Source organism: Felis catus, chromosome D4 (assembly GCF_018350175.1).
Source record: "Felis catus isolate Fca126 chromosome D4, F.catus_Fca126_mat1.0, whole genome shotgun sequence".
NCBI classification, from domain to species: Eukaryota; Metazoa; Chordata; class Mammalia; order Carnivora; family Felidae; genus Felis; species Felis catus.
In genome coordinates, this window is record NC_058380.1 from 13324425 (window position 1) to 13342185 (window position 17761).

Sequence of the window (17761 nt, forward strand, 5' to 3'; positions counted from 1 at the left end):
TGTGTAGAGATTACTTAAAAATATAGAGAGTGGCACCTGGGTGGCTCAGTTGTTTAAACATCCAACTTTGGCTCAAGTCATGACCTCATGGTTCATGAGTTTGAGCCCTGCATCAGGCTCTGTGCTGACAGCGCAGAGCCTGGAGCCTGCTTCCGATTCTATGTCTCCCTCTCTCTCTGTCCCTCCCCCACTCATGCTCTGATTCTCTCAAAAATAAGGAAGCATTAAAAAAGAAAGAAAGAAAACACAGAGGGCTCAGTGGGGAATAGTTGGAAAGAAAATTTCTGTATGGTGCTGGATGAGACTTCTCGAGTTTAAAGGAGGTGGGGGAAGGAAGGGATCAGAGAAGAAAAGGAAAAAACAAGAAATGGGAGAGAGAGAAGAGGAGAAGGGTTGGTGGGCAGGCAAGCACTTCAGAGACAAGAAGCTGGTAGGCTGTAGACTATCTGTGTGACTGAATGAATTTGTTATAGATGATCCCTCCAATGTAAGAAATATTTTAAGATTTCAGCTTTCTTCAACCCCCTTCATCATCAGATGCTACTTCAAACCTTCATCTGATTTACTTTAAATCTTGAATTCCCTCCCATTCACACTGCCCTTGTATTGTTCTTAACTCTATTCTCTCTCATCTTACTTATATATATATATATTTTCTTTTTGCTTCTTTTCCTTTATAGAGGGAAATGTTTGATAGGGACCAGAACATGTGGCATCTTCCACGAACTTTATACCAAAGACAAAAACATTATCTTTAGAACCATGAGCATTTTTGTTGAAGAGAAAGGGAAGCCCCAGGTAAAGTCAGCACAGAGATGCTTTCACAAGAGGCCGCAGATGATCTCCAGGACCCTTTGATTTGAGAAGGTAATTAGTTCCACAGAGACTTGTAGCTCTCGGCCATACTGTCCATATGGGTCTTTTTAGAATCTCTTATGCATCACCCAACAATGCAACTCCTGACAGGGTACATTTCTAGCCTGTTTCAGATGTAGTTTACAGAGAATATAATCTGCATACTAACAAGAGGAAACCACAAGGGTAATGCTAACTATGGTTGTTCTGTACGTAGTGGCAGAATACATCATCCTCCTAATTCATCATTAAAGAAAAAAATCATGCTCAAATAGAATATACTAAAAACTTTCCACTGGTACCTAAATTAATTTTAAAAATGGAAATCAGATTTTCTACAAGCAGCAACTAGATCTTGACATGAAAAAAAAAAGCCTATTTCACTGTCATAAAGATGTCCAAAGCATTTACTTTTTCCTGTGAGGTCCACATTTGACAACAGCAACAAAAAGAACATGATGTAGAGTGGGAGTCAGCAAACATTTTCTGTAAGGGGTCAGATGGTTAATAATTTAGGCTCTTTGTGGCACCATTTATCTCTGCCATTGTAACAGCAGAGTTACCAGCAGAGACAGAGTACGAACAGGGGAGGGGCAGGGAGAGAGGAGGACACAGAATCCAAAGCAGGCTCCAGGCTCTGAGCTGTCAGCACAGAGCCCAACACAGGGCTCGAACTGACAAACCGCAACATCATGACCTGAGCCGAAGTTGGACACTTAACCGACTGAGCCACCCAGGCACCCCTTTGATGGGCATTTTTAATAGCTGGGTTTATGTTAATATATAATATATATGCAGTGGCTAAACCTGTACCTTAACAAATGCTATTCCCTGGGGACATGCATTTTCCCTTTTGGAGTTGGGAAAAAAATGAGTCTGTTAAAAATGTTTAATAAATTAGAATAAAAATCATTTGTAGATCAGAGAAAAATCACGATGTATCACAAAAGTGACTGGAGTTTGGGAAAGACAGGAACAATCCTTCTTAAATGTTCCTTGTTTTCATTCTAATGCTTGACAATAAACACACTGTGGTCTCTAACATTTAGAGTTGCAGTTGACCTATAAAGTAAAAATAACGCTAGAGAAACATCACAAAGCCAACTTCCTCCAGAGCGTGCTGCCACCAGTATGTTCTTCCTAAAATAATCGATTAGAACACCCCTCAGTCAGTACCCTTCTGTGGCTCCCCATCCCCTGCATGATCATGTCAGTTCGGTAATTAAAACCTTTAGGAAATGGCTTCGGAGGTAACTTTATTAAAATCTCTCCTTTTTCCTCCAAATCTTTGAACACATTGTGCCCCAGCAAACTAAATTATTGATTGTTCCCCTAATGTACCATGTTATTCCACACTTCTCAGCCTTTGAATATGCTGTCCCATTTGCCTGGAAATGCTAAGTTCTGGGTTCTACACTTAGTCAATGCCTCTTCGTTCTTCCAGACTCTGTACAAAGTACTGTGTATTCTAACAGGCTCGGCTGCCCAGTGCCAGACACAATGAATCACCACAACTACTATTCCACTTCTGTACCTCACCCATACTTCCATTAGGGGAAAAGTCATACGGTATTATAATTATTGATTTTCCTGTCAAAATTGATAATCATTCATTGTCAATTTCCCCTGTAAATACTCAGTACTCCAGGTCTGTTATGGTACTGCCTCACCTACCACACGTCCCTTCCTCCTTCTATTTTTGAACCTGGTTTCTATGGGAATATCAATTCCTATTTAAAAAATTTTTCTAATGTTTATTTATTTTTCAGAGAGAGACAAAGACAGAGTGCGAGCAGGGGAGGGTCAGAAAGAGACGGAGACACAGAATCTGAAGCAGGTTCCAGGCTCCGAGCTGTCAGTACAGAGCCCAATGCAGGGCTCAAACTCACAAACTATGAGATCATGATCTGAGCCGAAGTCAGATGCTTAACCAACTGGGCCCCAATTTCTCATTTTTTTAAAATTTTTTTTCAACGTTTTTTATTTATTTTTGGGACAGAGAGAGACAGAGCATGAACGGGGGAGGGGCAGAGACAGAGGGAAACACAGAATCCGAAACAGGCTCCAGGCTCCGAGCCATCAGCCCAGAGCCTGACGCGAGGCTCGAACTCAGGGACTGCGAGATCGTGACCTGGCTGAAGTCGGACGCTTAACCGACTGCGCCACCCAGGCGCCCCTCTCATTTTTTAATAAATCATCTTTGGGGGAGAATTCTTCGTGCCCTGAAATTATTTATACTAAAATTCACATTGTAGCCTCTACAACTTAAATCATAGACACCTTAACATAAAGTTAAATTATATTTTTATTACCAGATTGGGAAAAGATTCAATAAGTTATGTTTTACAATTATAAATGAAACTCATTTTTTATCAATAGGTCATGCTGTGTAAATTATACTTAAACACATTCAAAATTTCTATGTAGACGTTAATACGAATATATATAGGAATGTTAATCTCACAGGCATTTTCATAAACCACTTAAAAATATGTTTCCATGTTTCTTTGGAAAATTGTTTCCTCATCATAAAGCAGCTAATCACTGCTTGGCGATAATACATCATACTTATAAAGAATTTTACAGTTCACAGAATGCTTTCATAAATAGCATTTCATGAAATATTCCCAGGAACTCCATAAGGCAGGTATTATAAAATTCCATTACCCAAATAAAAAGCTGGGGCTTACAGAGGTTAAGCATCGTGCCAAAGTTATACATCAGCTACTGTGTTAGCCTGAGAAACCCAAAGTCTTGCGCTCCTATTGGGGTACAGTGAACCCTGCATCTCTTTATATTTTGTGGGTGATTTTAGGGGTGCTGATCTTTTTCTTCTCTGTAGTGCAACAAGGATGTTGTCATCATCCTGATCTTAACAAAAGTACACATACTTCATCAAGCCTAACAGACTTGAAAATTTGAATGAGGATGTAGATGTCTATTTCAAAAGCATCCCATTTTTAGTCAAGGATTAGCCACTTGTTTGAAAGTAATAGCTGTGTCCATAGATGGTAACATAAATACTTAACAGCCACATACATACTCTCAGGGACTTGACTGCCTCCATCGACAGAAAAACAGAGCTACAGTAATGCTGACCCCGTAAAACTGCTGTACGTCTTTTAAGAGATAATGATAGGAGAAACTTCAGAGAAGGAGAAAATGAAAGAAAAACTCACGATCAACAAAACTAGGAGAATGACATACTCCACAAGAGCCAGGATGTTTAAAATGATGAGTCATTCGTTGGAAAGAAGTGTCTGTGTAATAGTGTGGGTGCACAAATCGTGGCGGGGTGGGGCATAGGGGGGTCTGTATTCATGGAGGCTGCTCCCATGGGAAATACAACTTTGTTTTCTATCAAGTAAATGAGGAGCTGGAGCGAGGTGAAGTCCTCCTTTATGCCCTTAATTCTGTTTACCTTACTACTCATTCCTGAGCTGTTCTGACTTTGTCAGGAGCCAAAGAAATAGGCTGAGTTGTGAAATGGAAACATTTTGTGTTATGTAGAAATGTGGAATTTACGTGACAAATAACATCATAGATTCAGAGACTAATTTCTATTTTGTTTACCTCTCTTGTCCTGGAAGGACCAGACTTTGAGAAGAGGGTAAGGATGGATGGGTAGCTGTAGTTGTATTTGTAGAATTCCCACATCAGGATTCACTACTAAGGAAGCAAGTCCCCTTTCTCTGTCCCACCCTCTGTGTGCGTGTGTGTGTGTGTGTGTGTGTGTATACACACACATAGATACATAAAGTTTAAGATATAAACAAATAGAGGTATCTGTGTGGCTCAGTGAGTTGAGTGTCTGACTCTTGATTTCTGCTCAGGTCTTGATCCCAGGGTCATGGGATCGATTCCTGCATCAGGCTCTGTACTGTGTGGGGAACCTGCTTAAGATTCTCTTTCTCTCTCTCTTTCTCTCTCTGCCCCTCTCCCCTGCTCACGCTTTCTCTCTCTCAAAATAAATAAACATTAAAATATACATACAAATATATATTCATATTTCTATATTTACCTCTATAATACATAATATATTCTATATTCCATATTACTGTTTTATGTTGTATTCATATTTTTATATTACATTTGCTTTTAATTTTGCATATATTTTTAAAATATATTTTATAATTATTAAAATATATTTGTAATCCTATATTTACATATATTTATAAATATTTTTATATATATATTTTGAAGTTATTTTTAGTTTTCTTATTCTAACTACTTTAAAGTATTTTGATTTATCTGAGATACTGATTTTATCTTTAATTTTTTTTTTTTAACGTTTATTTATTTTTGAGACAGAGAGAGGCAGAGCATGAACGGGGGAGGGTCAGAGAGAGAGGGAGACACAGAATCGGAAGCAGGCTCCAGGCTCTGAGCCATCAGCCCAGAGCCCGATGCGGGGCTCGAACTCACGGACCGTGAGATTGTGACCTGAGCTGAAGTCGGACGCTTAACCGACTGCGCCACCCAGGCGCCCCTGATTTATCTTAATCAATGAGTGATTTCCGTTCTCAGGTCAAACTCTTTATCCTCACGAGGGAAAGACCGAAATCTGGCTGTGGGATTTTATTTCTAAAATTCTGATTGTCTTTATCCATTCAAAGCTGTCGTGAGGCAGAGCCTGGTGGAAGCATGACTGATCAGGAGTCCCGAAATACGCATCTCAGCCATGGCTTGTTGGTGACTATGTGTGTGATCTTGGGGAAATGACTCAATCTTGGTGATCTCTTGGGTCAACCTCAGTTCTCAGAGCTGGGGACTCAGCGAGTCAGAACCTGACAACTTTGCTGTGAGTCCCTCATTAGTGTCTACAGAGTACATGTAGAGGCGTTTTGAAAATGAGGGTTTTTTTTTTATTTTAATTTTTGCAAATTCGTGGAACCATTATTCTTTTGATAACAAAAATGTAGCAGAGAGCACACGGTTTTGTGCCTACTGAGACAAAGTACATAAGGAGATTTGAATTAATAAATAATCCCTTAAAGAATTCTCACTAGATGCCAACCATTCTTAAGAATGCCCCCGGTTTAGCAAGCTGGCACACATGAGAAGTTCTAATTCTGTTTCAGTAAGATTCCAAGTATTATTAAGACATTATTACAATTAATTAATATTTGACATTTCTAGTTCTGCCATTGGGAGAGTTTTCAAGACCAGTTCTCTTCCCTCATCCACCACCAAATGATAAATCAAATCTTGGTGATCATTCGACTGCCTGTGATTTGTACTTTTTTCTAAAACCTAACAATCAAGTATTATTTAACTGGAGAGACTGAGATCAAATCAATCTCATTTTCATCATCAGAAGTAAGTTATAAGCAAACAGATCCAGCAATGTCAATGTGAAACTTCCTATTACTCTCTGGAGATGAAAAATTATTAGGTGTTAAGTCAATGCAGCATAGGTGTATTTCTGTCTGATAACCATCTTTCTCTAATTACTAGATTGTTAGCTAGAAAATAAAACCATCCACATAAATTCAGCCTCTGCTTATGTTGTACGAAAGTTTTAATATGGTTCAAGTTTATTAGGCCTAGCTTCAAAATACTGTCCTTGTCTTCTCTTACATACTCACTACCAAAGCTCGTATCTTTTTCATTTATTCTTATCTTTGTATAATACAAAATCTTGATGGAAGATTTTAGGACCTGGAAGATATAAGTACATATACTAGCTTTTTCTAAATATATTAATTTAAATTTGATTAATTTAAATTTGATTTAAATTTCATTTGATTAGAAATGAACACAAATTCAAAAGTAGGTATAAAAAATGACAGTAGGTAGTACGGAAATACAGATTTAATCTCCAATTTGTGTTTCATTGGATGGCAGCATGATTTTTTTCTCCTCTATTTTCATAGCACCTCGCCTCACTCTAATGTAGAGAATTCCAATCTTTGAATATTTGTTACCAAAATGAATGTCTGATAGCAATATTCTTTTGAAAGAGGCTATGCTAATGTATTTTATTTTATTTTTAATTTTTTAAAATTTTTTTGTTTATTCATTTTTGAACGACAGAGAGACAGAGCACAAGCAGAGGTGGGGCGGAGAGAGAGGGGGACACAGATTCTGAAGCAGGCTCCAGGCTCTGAGCTGTCAGCACAGAGCCCGGCGCGGGGCTTGAACTCACGAACCGCGAGATCATGCCCTGAGCCGGAGTCGGACGCTCAACGGACTAAGCCACCCAGGTGCCTCATAAAGGTATTTAAAAAAATACACTGTACTGGCTTCCTAATTTGTCCCCCTCGCTGTCCATCTAGCATGAATCTCTTTTTCCCTCTTAAAGAGATTTTCTTGGAGCAGTTTTAGGTTTGAGGAAAAATTGAACAGAAGTACAGAGAAGTCTCATTTTTTCCCCACCCCCATGGTTTCCATCTTATTTAACATCTTACACCGGTGTGCTACATCTGTTCCAATTTATGAGCTGATATGGATACATTTGCCTTAACAAAACCCACAGTTTATATCAGGGGTCACACTTTGTGTTGCATAGTTCTCTGGGTTTTTGCCAAATGCATAGTATCATGACTCCATCATTGCAGTATCATGTAGAACAGTTTTAGTGATGGCTGTTTAAAATAATGAACTAGGGGCGCCTGGGTGGCACAGTCGGTTAAGCGTCCGACTTCAGCCAGGTCACGATCTCGCGGTCCGTGAGTTCGAGCCCCGCGTCAGGCTCTGGGCTGATGGCTCAGAGCCTGGAGCCTGGTTCCGATTCTGTGTCTCCCTCTCTCTCTGCCCCTCCCCCGTTCATGCTCTGTCTCTCTCTGTCCCAAAAATAAATAAACGTTGAAAAAAAAATTTTTAAATAATGAACTGGCTCGTGACAGTCCCTGGCCCCCAAATCATCCAGATTGTCACTTGTCACTACTTCTAGAAGAAACTCTAGATCCTCAACTGGTCCTCAGTCTTGCATAGTTCCCTCATCCCCGCTCACTCCTTCCAGCCACATCAACCTCCTTTCAGATCCATGATTGCTCCAAATAAAAAGACAGAAGAGTAAAAATGTCATTAGTCTTTAATTTGAATACTACTTTTTGAGGAAACATGAACAGATAATATTCATCACCTGGGTGAAGGGGGTTGTGGACGATTTAATGTTTCAATGTTTCAAATGTAAATTTTCATAAGCAGCAATTCTTTACAGATTTATTTAAATAATAATGTGATCTAAGATTCCTATTGGCACATGAGGGCTAAGTGTAATAAGTGTTCAGTAAGTAAAGTCAGGTCATTAACGACTGGGAAATCATGGAGCAGAGATGAAGTATCCTGATTCACCTACCAACTTAAACTCCAAACCCTAAGTTGGCAAGAGATGTTCGGTCCTTTCCCCAATATTTAGTAAAACTTGGGAGCCACACCTTTTTTTTGCTAGCTCATGATGTAACTGCAAAGGAAAGTCATAAATATACACACACACTCTCTCACACACACACTTTCTTTTATTCAAACAAATATTTCTTTTTCCTTTTCCTTTTTGTTTTGAGTACCACAGGTCATACTGATGTGGACATGACTGTTAACTACTGACCCTCCCTGAGGTCCCAGTAAATGAAGAACAGTAATAAAGTAAGGGACACATATAAATGCACACGTATGCATTTTGTCCCACTTGGGATCCCAGAATTAGTTATTTGAAGGTGAATTATTATGAGAGAGGGTATGCATTTCACAAATGTACAAATCCAACATTTCATAAGGGAGAACCAAGTAGAGAAAACAGCTCTCTGTGCTTACAGTTCTCAGGCAGAAATCTTTCAACAACCATTAAGAATAAAACATAGGGGCACCTGGGTGGCTCAGTTGGTTGAACGTCCAACTTCAGCTCAGGTCATGACCTTGCAGTCATGTGTTCAAGCCCAGCATTGGACTCTCTGTTGGCAGTGCAGAGCCCGCTTCGTTCCTCTCTCTCTCTCTCTCTGCCCCTTCCCAGCTCACACACACTCTCTCTCAAAAATAAATAAACACTAAAAGAATAAAATTAAAAAGAACAAAATGTAAAGAAAAGCTTTGTTGCGGAGGTAATTACACTTCATTAAAGTTGATGCTACCTAGAGCCTGACTCTGACCACTACAGGGAGAATTTGAAAATGGGCCATCAGACCTGCATTCGCTTATTTCTTAATTAATTTACATCAGCATTCAAGAACATCTGTCGAACACTAAATCATGTGCAAATGTTTTTTAAGCTGCAGAGGAAGTACAAAACTTTACGAAGACCCTACTTTTCAGTTCATGCTGTGTTCCAGAGCAATGCTTTTCAAGTGATTTGTGGGGAAGGATCATTTAAAGTAAGTGTTCAATCCATTGAAAACTTTTTTATAAAATGCCCTAAAATGATGATGCCTGTGGACTTTGTGGTAGTGGCGAATTGCTGTAAAAATTTCTAGTTGTTCATTCTCAATTTTTGCCGTTCTCTCATTTTTCACAAGCAGGTTGGGGGCTGGCACCAGCTTGCAGACCGTAAGGCACCACCCAGTTTTGGCCAAGAGAGGTATCTGAGCTGAGTCTGGCAGACAGTTGGTGCAGAGTAGACACTTAAATGATTTTTGTTGTGTTTCGAATTAATTAAATTTGTCCTTCACCATTTCTATGATTTCAGGGAGGTGGCTTCAATTTAATTACCTATTCCCATGCTTCCTACTTCTTAAGATTTAGCTTTAATTTTCCTTTCTTCTCCTCTTTCCATCTCCACAATGGAAAAATGTTTCCTCCCGAGCTGCAAGTACGTACTTTTCTTTCCCTGCCTGTTACCACTTTCTGTCCTTATTGATGGTGCAGTTATTTTATATCCTCACATGCTCACTTAGGGCAGTGGCCATATCTACTTATCTTTTTACTCTCTTCCCTTACTCCAGTGCCTGGTCCCTAATAGACTCTTAAGAAATATTTGTGAAAATAGTGGGTAATACTATATAGTTATCAAGAAAATAGATCACTCAACTGTGGATGGAGCATTCTTTAAGATGTTCATCAATGGACACTTTACTCTTCTGTTTTCCTGACATGTTCTGCACCAATGGAACCACCAAGTCTTAAAATACTGCGCAAAATGAACCCATCGGTCTTAAAGTACTGCCACTGAATTGGCTGAGTGATTTACTGGATCACATGTTCACACACACCATGCAGGGGCATGTGCGCGCGCGTGCGCACACACACACACACACACACATTTTTTTTGTTGTTGTTGCTGGGATCTGGTAGACACACTCCAAGCTCTCCTTTCACCAATTCTGCATTACAGAAAACATACTGAAAAGCAGTGAAAAGAGAGAAATATATAAAAATGTATTAAGTCTCCACCCTTCCTTTTGTTGGCATTAAAGCTTACTATTTGAAGAACAATGGGTCCATACTATCATTCTTGAATGTCTGGAAATCATATTTTTGGAGTCTAAGGAAAAAAATCTTAGAAAATCTTTTGATTGCAATATGTTATTTTGAAGGTACAAGAAGTCTTTTCTTAGTGTTAGATGTCATTATTTAAATCCAACCATTTGCTAAGTAGCATAATTGCCCGTCAATTATATTTTCCCACTGAATTTAGAAGTTATACCACTTTTCTGCTCAAAAATTTTCAAGTCATAGAAAATACAGGCTGATGTAGATGATATGAAAAATAATTATAGTCGTGTAATTCAAAATAACAGACAAGATCAGAACTTTTGTTTCTTAGATAGCCTTTAAGTGACGGTCCTTGCCAGCCTCTGTTGTATCCAAACAGAAAGTTCTGCATTTTCTGTGTTAAAAAAATGAAATGGTTCCAAGAGAATCCCAAATAGCTGGATGTTAGTTGGTATTTGCATATGTGTGGAGGTCTGTATGCCCTGGATGGGTTTATATGATTAATTAGTCCAAATGATTGAGGACAAAATCTTGAAGGGCTTTGTTCAGTTTAATTCTATGGCTCCCTTTGTGTTCGATGCATACATCTACCTGCATCTGTTCGGCTCTGCTCATGATTTAACATTTAAGACCTAACCGATGCATTCCTCAAGACACTGTTACTATCACCTTGAGTCCCTGTGCCAAGCATCGAAACAAATCATTTGGAGAACATCCACGTGAATGCTAAACCACTCAGTTAGTGATTTGCTTCTAGTCTTCTTTCCTAGAATGCTTAGGAAAAAAAAGAGAGGCAAAGCGATAGCCTGCTTGTGTTTCTGATTATGATCAGTCGCAAAGCATTCCACTGCCTCAGTTTCTCCTTTTGCAAACCTAAAGCATACTGCCTATCTCTTGTTACCTCCCAAGGGACTGTGGTCTGGATTGATAATGTGATGACAACCCTGGATTCTTTGAGTATCATATGAGGACTTGTTAGCTACCACGCTGGCTCGTCCTTTGCAAAATAAAACATTCTTTGAAGTGTTTTTCGTACAACCAGTGGCAGAATTTAAGCAGTTTTATATTACATTCTTGTTTGACTTATACCTAAGTGCCAATTTTCTTTGGATTAAAAAGACTCTGTATAAATTAATGTGACTTAAAAAAAAAGCACACACACACATACATGTGACCAACTATTAGGCGTTTTCTGAGTTTAAGTTAACATGGAATTTGATTACACAGTGCATTCTGGGGCTCTGCCACAGCAGGCTGTAGACAGCAGGCAGGCTGATTATGACTTAAGCATTGTTTCAATGTGATTTTGCAAAGGATTTCATTTAATGCAGATTAGTAAGTTTATTAAGCTGTTGATAATTGAAGCCTCTTAGGTTTGATAAGTACCATCCAGCAAGGTAGATTAGTGGGGTTTAATTTGTTGCTCTCAAATAGCAAACAAAGACTTAGCAGAATAATTACATCTCCTCAGTTGGGCTAATAAAAGGCGACATCACAATGGTGCTTTTGACCATTTCTGCATTTCTGCAGTTTCCGCTGGAGTATGGCCTTTCGTGTTCTGTGCGTTTCTCGCAGGCGACACCCAGATCTATCACCTGCAAATTACTTCCTTTCCAGACCAATTAAAGATGTGGTCACATGAAACGTGAGCCATGAACACAAATATTCACTTCAGACCAGGCTGCCTTCTACCTTAGTCACAACTTCGCCATTCCCTACAATTTTTCATCCATTCCCTTGTCCAGATTTTAAGTGCCTGGAGGGCAGAGACCATCTCTCTCAACTGATTCCTCAGCACCTAGTACAGCATCTGGCCTCTTGAGAAACTCAGTCTATTTGCCTATCAAATTAATGAATTATCTTAAATAATCATAAAGTATGCTCGTGAATAGCATTATCACCAAGGCTCACATTCTGGGAAGTTAGTCTTAGTGGGAATATAAAGTTGCTGTTGTAGCCAAAAGACTGAGTCAACATAGGAAAGAGATTGTATCAATGAGGGAAATGATTTATTATCTGATAGATTCTTGGCCACACGGAGCATTTAGCTCAAGTCAGTTGGCTAGACAAATTAACTTAGTGTCTTAACATGACCCAGTCCTGACTTTAGTTGATTTGGTGGCATGCATGAAGAGAGAGAGAGAGTCCTCATTCCCCTGGATTGCTAGGTCTACTATATTTCTAACAGGGTCACAAACCAGGCAGTGAAAAATGTGACACTGGAAGACTGGACATAAATAATGTTTCTTAACAGGAAATGCCAAAGCTGTTTGAAATGGCTGGAAATGAGTTTCCAAAGTCAATCTTGTTTCTTTTTCTTTTTCTTTTTTCTCTTTATTTCTCTCTCTCTCTCTCTCTCTCTCTCTCTCTCTCTCTCTCTCTCCCCACCCCCCTCCCTCCCTCCCTCTCTTCTATCCTTGGATATTAGAACATCAGCAAGACCACAGGTATGGAGACTGAGTCTTCGGGAATTGATGGTTTATTCTCCCCTGGCTTGTCAGGTAGTTTATTTTTTTCAGAATGACACCCTAATGTCAAACTTGGCAAGCAATTTTGAGTATTCTGGGAGATAGCACTTTCCTTAAAATTGATTGTGAACTCAATCCCACTTCTCGGTCTCCCACTTGATACTGTTGGTCATAAGAGGTCTATATTGAATTATTACAAAGTTCTCCCTTAAAGATTCTACCACGTGACTTAGCAAGGATGCTTGCCTGTAGGTCATGGAAACTGTGCCCAGTGACTTTATAACAGTACAAAGAGCAAAAGAGAATGAAACCTGATATTGCTCTTTCATGTGAGTAGTGACTTTTTCCTACACTGGGTAGCTTTTAAACCATGGACCCATTTCCCAAGATGATATCCCTAGACATGTATGTTTCCTATACCACAGAATAGAATAGTAACAAACTTCAAAAGGATACATATGTAGGAGTGCTAAAACCAGGAGTTATAGTCAAGTACTCAAGTAATCAGACCAGGGTACTTCTTGGAGCTCTCAGTCAGTGCGTCTCTGTCCACCTGTGGCGATTTTTATTACAACACCACCCCCTCACCCAGCCCCAGTGGTCACAGCTAAAACAGTCCAGTGGACCAGTGGTGGTGCCTGACTCCACAGCAAAAAATTGATAGGTGGGCCACTACCATTGACCTATAGACTAGCCCCCAAAGAGAAGCTGATCAATCATATTCCTTTTCTTGGAAATTTGAAGTTAGAAAAAATGAGCCAGGAACCATGGGGAACGAATTGCAAAGAAGTCTTGAGGTAGACAAAGTTCCAAAAAGGCAACCTCCCCTATGCATCAGTAGAGATTGGAGGGGAACACATGCATCATCAGAGTTCTGTATAGGACTTGTGCAGTCAGAAGAAGAAATGTTGTGTATGAGAAAGAAATCAGGTATTCTATGAAAGACAGAAAGAGGGGCACCTGGGTGGCTCAGACGGTTAAGCATCTGACTTCTGATTTTGACTCAGGTCATGATCTCAAGGTTTGTGAATTTGAGCCCTGCATTGGGCTCTGTGCTAATAGTGTAGAGCCTGCTTGGGAGCCTCTCTCTCTCTCTCTGCCCCTCCCATGTAAGTTCTCTTTCTCAAAAATAAATTTAAAAACCTAAAAACAAAAAAACAAAACAAAACAAAAAAACAACTCAGAGAGATGGAAAGAATAGTCCTGATTTTTTTCCCATTCCAATTCCATTCAATTTCTAGGCTCACAGTAATTTCCTCTCTCCCGAAGTGACTCAAGTGATTCTTATTAGTATAGCTAGGAAAGGTAACAGGGAAATCATGTGAGCCAAAAGGCACCAAAAACCTTATTTCTTCATAGGTCCCAGATCCAGCTCTCAAGTGCAGCATCTCATTTCATCTATGTGAGCCCCACAGTGGAAGAAACTGACATCTGGAGTGGGGATATGACTCGCCCAAGGTCACACCACTAGCAAAGCCAGGATTAAAGCCAACTATTGTAGCCAACTCTTCTGACCTAGATACCAACCACACTAAGTGTACTCCAATCAGATCACACTCCCCCCTCCATGTAGAAGGCAGAGTTGGCTAGCTTCTAAGATTAGTATTTCCATCTCTGGAAAGGGGCTAATTTGTAGGATAAGTACAGAGAGGCTGATACATTCTGTTTATACCAGGGGCGGAATCCTAGTTGTTATTTTGCATTTGGAATTACAGTGTCAGCTCTGACATCCATGGGTCTTGGATGTCCCAACATTTCACTTAATGGGGCTCATCTAAAGGAACTTGACTTTCGACGGTTGGTCAAATTGTTTCCTGGGCTGTATTGAAAAACATATGTTAGGGATCTCAGGAAATATAGGGACGGACACATCTTTATTGTCAAATTCATCCCTTTTTGGTCTCCATCTTTTGCCACTGTTGATAATGAAGGGCTTCCTAGGGTGTCGATCTGTATTAGGGTGTGGTTTACAATGATCTCTTGCAGGGACAGGGTCCAAATGCAAACTCATCAAATGCTTTTTGACAACTCGTTTTGTATATTCTTTTTGTAGTACAAAAGTTGTGCTGAATCAATGAGGGCCTTTTGGGAAATAGTTATACAAGCAAAAGAAAATACACATTATTTCTAGCCCTGACTCCCACCCAGAGAGAACTCTGATAACATGTTGGCATGTGTTCTTGCTAGAAAAGTATAGGATACTCCAGAAGCCAACAAGACAAATGTCTAATTTCTCCCTGGGATGCAGTGACCTGGTGAAAGCATGCAGAACTGAATTAACCATTCATCTGAGAATGTGCTGACCAGGCATGTGAGAGGCAGGACTAGTAATGGCCCCAGCACGGGACAAAGTGTGCATGCAAAATGAAGCAAAGGTGTGCCTTACTTCTGGAGAGATGTGACATTTTATATAAATGCCCCAAATTGTTCCTTTATACAGAAGATACGGCTATGCCTTTGTTTTTCCGAACATCTTAAATGTATTTATGTCCTTACTTCACAGAGATGGGGGCCAAATATTATTCTAATATAAGTGATCAGAAAAATCAGGACAATCCTGGAGATCATTGTAAGCATTCTGACAGATTAGAAAACAAGTTTAGGAATCAAGGATTTGAGGTCGAACTCCAACTGAAGATTACCCCAGGAGTTGTGGAAAATGTGCATGATGGTCCCTTGCTCACAGGTTCTGCATCTGTCGGTGAGGGTGGGTCTCCAGCATTTCAAATTTTAAACCACAGACAATTCTGTCAACTACTCTCTGAGATACGACTGCTAATGTTTCCTCTTGGTCACTGGTTGGGATTGGAGTTTCTCAAAGTTGGCTGCTTATGATTACTTAAAATGTGCCAAACACATGGCTGTTGCTTTAGTTCAGTCTTGTCATCACACCCCAACCCTGTGACTATAATTTTCTCAATGCCTCTCTGCCCTCAGCCCCTCTTCCACCTCGCCAATGAGTGCCATAGAAATATCGTCTTAAACCCAAGTTTCTCAACCCCAGTACTATTGGCATTTGGGGCTGAATAATTCTTTGTTGAGGGGGGCCATCCCGTCCTTGTTGGGCATTTAGCAACATTCATGGCCTCTACCCACTAGAAACCAGTAGCATCGTCAGCTCCAATTATAACAACCACAACTGTCTCCAGTCATTGCAAAATGTCCCTTTAGGGCAAAGTTGACCTTGGTTTCAAACCACAGTTCTTAAACCTTAGGGAAGAATGGGTTGGTGTCTTCTGTTGTACAAATGTTTTATCATGGCGCTCAAACACCTACATGATTTATCTGCAAACCACATTTCCGGCCTTGTCTACTGTTAAACTCCTCGATGACCCTCCCTCTTCACCACATTAGCCCATTCACATCTCTGTACGTTTGCTTTTCCTTTTTTTCTCATGCCTTCAGTATCTTCTTTTCTGCTTCCTTGCCCAGGAAAAACTGACTCCTTCAAACTTAACTCAGAATTCATTTTCTCTCACATTTTTCTGGATTTTCCTAATTATCTCAACTCCTTCCTTGTGTACCACATGTTTACTTCTGCTGCTACCTAGAACTTCTTCAAACTTGTCCTGCAACCCAAATTTTGCCCATCTCTTTCCCTTAGATTGCAAAGACCTGATCTCATTTCTTCCCAGGTCACTAACATGTAGCATAGGTGAAGCACAAGTTGGTCCTTCATAACATCTGTGCAAATAAATTAAAATTTGACATTTAAAGGTTACCAGAGAATAAGCATTTTTTTAAATCCATATATTGTCACTGACTCACCAAGAGTAATGGAAATAAAATTAAACGTGTGTGCTATCTACCTATAGCGTTATACTTAGAGCCATCAACGTTTCGGAACATTTAAGTTGCATTAAGTCCTTAACCAGAGTTAACACCAGTAAGAACAAGTGACCAAAGTACTCATAAGCAGCCTATACTAAGTAAAACCACCCCACTGCCAAACCAGCCCAAGAGCTATTTTCACTTTAGTGTTTCTCCTTTCCTTTAATAGATCTAAATTATACCTCACATCATCTTTCAAAAGCACTGAATCCGGTAGGAGCTGCGTTAGCACCTTTGGTGGAATTGTTACAAAGAGAACTCCCAAGGAGTTCTAGGTTTTAGGAATTCCTCTATTATTGGCTTCACAATTACAGTAATCGACAACAATTAACTTGTCTGCATTTCCCTCCCATTGCCTAGTGCCCTTACTTGATGTTGCATAACAAACGCATCCAGTTGACCCTAACCATCCAGTCTCAGCCTCAGGTCTCAAGGGCTTATTTCTACCACCTTAACTATCTGAAATTCAGAGAGAGATGGAGACAAGGGCTTAAGGAGGAAGTGGGGACCACTGAGGAAGAAATAGCTGTGGTGGTAGAGGCCCTTGGAGAACTTCTGCTTTCATTCATAAGGTGTAAGCATTTTAACCGATAACCTGGAGGAAATAAAACCAAAACAAAGAGGACCTTCCTTCCTCTTGGAGATCTATAATTGCCTAGAGTTTACCAATATAGACCGCCTAACTTCTGTCATTTGGATTTCTTTAAACACATCACCTCCATCTAGGTGATTGGGCTCCTGCTTAGAAAGAGAGAGGGCTGAGAACATGAATTCAGGTGACTTAGTTTAGCTTGGTCCAGGTCTTATCAAGTGTAAATTGTGTCACATGCATAGTTTTCTTCCTAACTTCAGTGTTGAAGTTACAGAAGGAAAGGCGAGGATGATTTAAAATCTGGAAAGATCTCTGAAGAGTTAATTGTTCAATGACAAAATGACTCCTGACTACAATTGTTCCTCATCTAAAGTGCAAATAAAATAGTGGGAAACAATATAAGAAAAAGAAGTATAAAAAATGCTTCCTGTTGCATTTTTAAAGAGCATTTGCAATGGACATTTGATGCAAACCCAATCAGTATAATTTGATGCTATAGTATTTATGTCAATATTAATGCCTTCTTTTTATGAAATATTACAGAAGGGATTATATCTGAAATGACAAGAAAAAACTTATGTTAGAACCATAAGTTCCTTTTTCCAGTAGTTATGATTCTCATATGATTTATGTCACAGAGAAGTGA

General features: G+C 39.6%; 1 protein-coding gene across 11 annotated transcripts in view; it reads right to left on the reverse strand.

The window, feature by feature from the left end:
• Nucleotides 1–17761, reverse strand: part of TRPM3 (transient receptor potential cation channel subfamily M member 3) — an 804873-nt gene that overhangs the window by 265220 nt on the left and 521892 nt on the right. The window lies entirely within an intron of this gene.